Below are 7,324 nucleotides of genomic sequence, written 5' to 3'. Positions count from 1 at the left end.
TGCCAGGACACGGATCCCAGTGCCAGGGCCTGTTCCCATCCTGTGGGACACGGATCTGGGTGCCCAGGCCTGTCCTGATCCCGTGGGATGCGGATCCCAGTGCCAGGGACACGGATCCGGGTGCCAGGGCCTGTCCCCATCCCATGCACTCTGATCCCGGTGTAAGGGACACGGATCCCAGTGTCAGGACCTGTTCCCATCCCATGGGACATGGATCCCAGTGCCAGGACACAGATTCTGGGGCCAGGACCTGTCCTGATCCTGTGGGACACGGATCCTGGTCCCAAGGACACAGATCCCGGTGCCAGGGGCTGTCCCCATCCCACGGACCTGGATCCTGTCCCTGTCCTTTGCCATCCCTGAGAATTCCCAAATTTCTGCCGGACCCCCCACATGGAATGAGCACAGGGCCTTTATTGGGAACACAAATTTGGGAGTGGGGGGATCCAGCCCCAATCCCACCCCAATCCCATCCCAATCCCATCCCAATCCCACCCCGATCCCATCCCGATCCCATCCCGATCCCATCCCGATCCCACCCCAATCCCACCCCGATCCCTCGGGAATGGATCCGAGGCTCTGTGGGTCCGTATCCCACCGGGAAGAGCCGGCACAGCCGCTCCACCCCTCGCTGACATTCCCAGCTGGGAGAATTCCCAATCCGAATTCCCAGGATGCTGATCCCGAGGAACATTCCCAGCTGAGACAATTCCCAATCCCAACCCCAGGGTGCTGATCCCGAGGAACATTCCTGACCAGGAGAATTCCCAATCCCAAACCCTGGGATTCCAATCCCAAGGGAACATTCCCAGCCAGGAGAATTCCCGATCCCAAATCCCTGGGATGCTGATCCCAAGGGAATATTCCCAGCCAGAATTCCCAATCCTAACCCCCGGGATGCCGATCCCAAGGAACATTCCTGGCGTTGATCCCTCATCCCCGATCGCCGCCACCACCCTCCCTCTCCCCCAGCCCTTCCCATTCCCGGGAATTCCGCTGTGGAGCGGGGCCGAATCCCGGGATTTGGAGGATGAGGAAGCGCGGCGGGCTGGGAGAACGGGAGCTGGGAGCTGGAAAAATGGGATGGGGGGAAGGAAATGGGAATTCTCCCGTGGGAACTGGGGCTGGAAAAGCTGGGAAAGGGGGATGGTGGGAAGGAAAAAGGGTTGGAAACGGGAATCCTGTGGGAATTGGGGCTGGAAAAGCTGGAGAGGGAGGCAGGAAAACTCCCCCGGGAACATCCCGTCCCGGCGGCCTGAGGGAAATGGGAAAGGGGGGCTGGAATGCGGAATGAGGCTGGAAAAGCTGGAATGGCGGGATGGAACCTGGAATGGGGGCTGGAACATGGAATTAGAGGCTGGAAGCTGGAACGGGGGGGATCACAGGCAGGATTGGGATTGGAATCGGGAATGGGGCTGGAATCGGGAATGGGGCTGGAATCGGGAATGGGGCTGGAATTGGGAATGGGGCTGGAATTGGGAATGGGGCTGGAATTGGGAATGGGATTGAAAGCAGGAACGGCCGCCCTGCCCGGGAAGATTTTGGGATGGCGATGGGGTGGGAATGACGTCACTCCAGCCCTTCCCGGGATTTTGGGGTGCGGGAGGAGCCGCAAGGGGATCTGGGGGGGGGGAGGGGGGAGGCAGCACCCCAAAATCGGCTGGAAAACCCCAAATTCCTTCTCCAGCCCCAAAAGGAGCTGGAGGCCCCCAGAAGGATCCCCCCCAAATGATCCCCCCCAAAATCCCCCCAAAGAATCCCCCCCCTATAAAGGATCCTCCTAAAAAGGATCCCCCAAAAATCCCCCCGAAAGGATCCCCCCAAGAAGGATCCCCCCCAAAAAAGGAGCTCCCACCAAAATCCCTCCAAAAAGGATCCCCCACCAAAATCCCTCCCCAAAAATCCTCCCCAAAAATCCTCCCCCCAAAAAGGAATTCCCAAAAAAATCCCCCCAAAAAGGGCCCCCCCAAAAAATCCTCCCAAAAAAGATTCCCCCAAAAAGGATCCCCCTGAAAAGGATCCCCCCCAAATCTCCCCAAAAAGGATCCCCCAAAAATGATCCCCCCAAAAAGGATCCCCCTTAAAAGAATCCCCCCAAAATCCCCCCCAAAAAGATCCCCCTTAAAAGGATCTCCCCCCAAAAAGGATCCTGATGTGGGGTGGGGACCCCGAGGTGACCCCAAATCCCGGGGAGGGGGGGGCAGGGAGGGGACCCCAAGGCCACTCAAGGGGATCCGGGGGGGTTCGGGTGAGTTCGGGTGGGTTCGGGAGTCCCGGGGGGGTCCGGGGGGGTTCGGTTCAGGTGAGTTCGGGGGTTCCCGGGGGGGTTCAGGTGAGTTCGGGGGTTCCCGTGTGAATTCGGAGGGTCCCGGGGTGGTATCGGGGGGTCCCGGGTGGGTTCGGGGAGGTTCGGGTGGGTTCGGGAGTCCCGGGGGGGTCCGGGGGGGTTCGGGTGAGTTCGGGGGTTCCCGGGGGGGTTCGGGTGAGTTCGGAGGGTCCCGTGTGAATTCGGAGGGTCCCGGGGTGGTCTCGGGGGGGTCCCGGGAGTCCCAGGGGATTCCGGTGGGTTCGGGGAGGTTCGGCAGGGTTCGGGGGGTCCCGGGTGCGTTCGGGTGGGTTCCGGAGGTTCGGGTGTATCCGGGTGGGTTCGGGGAGGTTCTGGGGGTCCCGGGTGGGTTCGGAAAGGTTCGGGTGGATTCGGGAGTCCCGGGGGGGGGGTTCGGAGAGGATCGGGAGGGTTCGGGAGGTCCCGGGGGGGTCTCGGGTGACTTCGGGGGGTCCCGGGGGGGTTCGGGAGGCTTCGGGGGGTTCGGAAAGGCTCGGGGGGGTTCGGAGAGGTTCGGGTGTGTTCGGGGGGTCCCGGGGGATTTTTGGGGTCTCACTCGGCCGCCAGGGCTTTGATGGAGCCGGGGAGGAGCAGGAGCGCGAGCCTTGGCCCCGCCCCCAACAGGGACACGCCCATGGCCACGCCCCCAAGGGAAACCCAGCCCGGCTCTGGCTGGCCACGCCCACGCGGCAATGGGAGGGGCTGGTGTGAAAACACGCCCCCTAATTTGCATAAAGCCACCCCCTCCCGACCGCGCCGCTGGCCTGGGAATCCTCTCCTGGGAATTTTCTCCTGGGAATCCTCTCCTGGGAATCCTCTCCTGGGAATCCTCTCCTGGGAATCCTCTCCTGGGAATTTTCTCCTGGGAATCCTCTCCTGGGAATCCTCTCCTGGGAATTTTCTCCTGGGAATCCTCTCCTGGGAATCCTCTCCTGGGAATTTTCTCCTGGGAATTCTGTCCCGGTGGTTTCCATCCCGGGATTTCTGTCCTGGGAATTCTGTCCCGGGAATTCTGTCCCGGTGATTCTGTCCTGGTGATTCTGTCCCGGGAATTCTGTCCCGGTGATTCTGTCCCGGTGATTCTGTCCCGGGAATTCTGTCCCGGTGATTCTGTCCCGGTGATTCTGTCCCGGGAATTCTGTCCCGGTGATTCTGTCCCGGGAATTCTGTCCCGGTGATTCTGTCCCGGGAATTCTGTCCCGGTGATTCTGTCCCGGGAATTCTGTCCCGGTGATTCCCATCCCGGGAATTCCAGTCCCGTGTCCCCCCGTGTCCGGCAGGTGGCGCTGGCGGAGCGGGACCGGGATCGCCGGGAGCCGATCCCGGGATTCGGGACCTGCAGGGCCCGGCCGGGATAAACCGGGATAAACCCGGGATAAAGCCGGGATTAACCCGGGATAAAGCCGGGATTAATCTGGGATAAACCTGCCCGGGATAAACCGGGATAAACCCAGGATAAACCTGGGATAGACCTGGGATAAATCTGGAATAAACCCGTGATAAACCGGGAATGAACCATCCCGGGATAAACCTGGGATAAATTCGGGATAAACCTGGGATAAACCTGGGATAAATCTGGAATAAACCTGTGATAAACCGGGAATGAACCTGCCCAGGATAAACCCGGGATGGACCTGGGATAAACCTGGGATAAACCCAGGACAAACCTGGGACAGACCTGGGATAAACCTGGGATAAACCTGGGATAAACCCGGGATAGACCCGGGATAATTCCCCCCATCCCCCCTGGGCCTCCCCCGCAGCCAGAGATGAATTGTTTTTCCATTCCCATCCCATTCCCGTTCCCATTCCCTTTCCCTTTCCCATTCCCATTCCCATCCCTTTCCCATCCCATTCCCATTCCCATTCCCATTCCCATTCCCATTCCCATTCCCATTCCCATCCCTTTCCCATCCCATTCCCATTCCCATTCCCCATTCCCATTCCCATTCCCCATTCCCATTCCCATTCCCATTCCCATTCCCATTCCCATCCCTTTTCCAGAGGCCGTGACCCTCGGCAGACGCGAGGGGAGGGGCAGTGGGAGTGAAATTCCCAATCCAGGTTTTTTTCCAAGGCCGGGAGGGGGATGGGATTAACCCTTCCCATGCTGGGGGGTGTCGGAGAGTTGGGGAAGGGGGGGAATCATCTGGGGGGGAACCCGAATATGACCCTGGAAGGACCCAAATGTGACCCTGGAAGGACCCAAAATTCCAGGATTTTCCTTCCCAGCGTCATCTCCCAGAGTTTTTTTCATTCCTTGGGAAAAAGGAATTTTCCAAGAAAAAATTTAAACACGGAATAAGGATTTTTTTTTTTTAAATAATTAAATTCCGGATCTCCAAAAACGTCCTCGGATCCCAAACCAGCCCCGTTTTTCCTTTATTTTTTTTTCCTCAGTTTTCCCAATTTTTCCCTGTTTCCCACCCCCTTTCCTGCCGGGATAATGACATTTCCTTCCCGTTCCCAGAGGAGTTGGGATGAGCCCTGGGACGAGCCTTGGGATGAGAAGTGGGATGAGCCTTGGGATGAGCCTTGGGATGAGCCTTGGGATTAGCCTTGGGATGAGCCTTGGGATGAGCTTTGGGATGAGCCTTGGGATGAGCTTTGGGATGAGCTTTGGGATGAGCCCTGGGATGAGCCTTGGGATGAGAAGTGGGATGAGCTTTGGGATGAGCCTTGGGCTGAACCCTGGGATGAGCCTTGGGATGAGCTTTGGGATGAGCTTTGGGATGAGCTTTGGGATGAGCCTTGGGATGAGCTTTGGGATGAGCTTTGGGATGAGCCTTGGGATGAGCCTTGGGATGAGCTTTGGGATGAGCCTTGGGATGAGCTTTGGGATGAGCTTTGGGATGAGCCTTGGGCTGAACCCTGGGATGAGCCTTGGGATGAGCTTTGGGATGAGCTTTGGGATGAGCTTTGGGATGAGCCTTGGGATGAGCTTTGGGATGAACTTTGGGATGAGCCTTGGGATGAGCCTTGGGCTGAACCCTGGGATGAGCCTTGGGATGAGCCTTGGGATTAGCCTTGGGATGAGCTTTGGGATGAGCTTTGGGATGAACTTTGGGATGAGCTTTGGGATGAGCTTTGGGATGAGAACTGGGATGAGAACTGGGATGAGTTTCCCCTGGCACTGGGCAGGAATTTCGAGTGGCTCCAATTGACTGTAAATATTTGGGATAAGGCTGGCAGGGAAAATTTCACGGCTTTAAGAGGAGAAAAAAAATGGCTCAGGATTCCTGAATCTGGGAGTCCGAACTCTGGGAATCTGCCTGGAGGCTCCTCCGCTCTCGCTGTGTCCCTGTGGATCCCTCTGGATCCCTCGGGAATGGTTTGTGGAGGGGACAGAGCTTTGTGTCCCGGCCCTGGGAAACTCCTGGCTCCGGACCCTTCTCCGTCAGGAATTTGGGCGTGGAAAGTGGGATGGGATTAAAGGATCCAGGGATGGATGGATGGATGGATGATGGATGATGGATAGATGGATGGATCCATGGATACCCCCTGCGAGCTAAATTCCAGGGGCAGAAAGAAAGAAGGGACATGGAGATGCTCTGGATCCAGGCTGGGAGAGCCGGGAATGCGCAGCCGGATCAGGGAAGGATCCCGGGAATGCTGGGAGCTGCTTCCCGAGGCTCCAGGGGCTCCGGGAGAGCTGGGATTTGGGAAAGGGCCGCAGGGCCAGGAGCCAGGGAATGGCTTCCCACTGGGAAAGGGGAGCTGGGGCTGGGAGCTTGGGAAGGAATTCCCAGAGAATCCCTGGGAGCGCCCAAGGAAAGCTGGGATGGGGCTTGGAGCAGCCTGGGATGTTGGGAGGTGTTGAGGATTCTGGGATCGAGGACACTCAGGATCCATCCCGGGGGATTTTTGTGGAATTCAGGGATGGGAAAGGGAAGGGAGACCCTTCCTGGAGTCCTGAGATTCCCAGTGAAGCCCCTGGAACCCAAAATTCCTTCTCAAGGAGGAGTCGGGATGGGGCTGGATCCAATCCCGGGGCTGGGAGAGCCGGGAATGTGCAGCCGGATCAGGGAAGGATCCCGGGAATGCTGGGAGCCGCTTCCCGAGGCTCCAGGGGCTCCGGGAGAGCTGGGATTTGGGAAAGGGCCGGAGGGCAGGACAAAGCGGAAGGGCTCTGGAATTCCATCCCATTCCCACCCCCACACTTCCCTCCATCCCCGGCTGCTCCAAGCCCTGTCCAGCTTGGCCTTGCTCCAGGAATTCCTTTTCCCAAAGGAAATCTCTGGATGAGCTCCAAGCCACATCTTCTCCTCCCTTCCTCTCCCTCATCCCGGGAAAGCTCAGGAATGGGATCGAGTCTTATCCCAAGGAAAATCCAGCGTTTCCCGGTCCCTGCTGGAGCGGCAGCGAGGGGGAATCCCAGAGGATCCTGATCCTCCTCTCCGAGCCCTCCACCCCCCGCAGATCCCAAGGGAAGGAGCCGAGATCCCGGGGATCGGGATCCTCTTTTCCCAGATCCCAAGGAAAGGAACTGAGATCCCAAAGGATTGGGATCCTCCGATCCTGAGGGAAGAATCCCAAGTCCCAAAGGATCAGGATCCTCCTTTCCCAGATCCCGAGGGAATTACTGGAGATGGTGTTGAGATCCCAAAGGATTGGATCCTCCTTTCCCAGATCCCGAGGGAATTACTGGAGGCGATCCTGCGATCCCGCGATCCCAGGGGATCGGGATCCTCCTCTCCCAGTCCTCAGCTGGAAGGACTGGAAGCAAAGCTGAGATCCCAAAGGATTGGGATCCTCCTTTCCCAGATCCCGAGGAAAAGAACTGGAGGTGATGCCAAGATCCCAAAGGATCGGGATCCTCCTCTCCCAGATCCCAAGGGAATTACTGGAGGCAAAGCCGTGATCCCAGGGGATCGGGATCCTCCTCTCCCAGATCCCGAATTACTGGAGGCAATCCTGTGATCCCGGGGATCGGGATCCTCCTCTCCCAGATCCCGAGGGAATTACTGGAAGCAAAGCTGTGATCCCAGGGGATCGGGA

Source organism: Pseudopodoces humilis, chromosome 3 (genome assembly GCF_049639895.1).
Source record: "Pseudopodoces humilis isolate 2021_Gansu_Grassland_sample_001 chromosome 3, ASM4963989v1, whole genome shotgun sequence".
NCBI lineage: Eukaryota > Metazoa > Chordata > Aves > Passeriformes > Paridae > Pseudopodoces > Pseudopodoces humilis.
The sequence above is the reverse complement of the archived record's forward strand: the minus strand, read 5'-3'. Positions refer to the sequence as shown.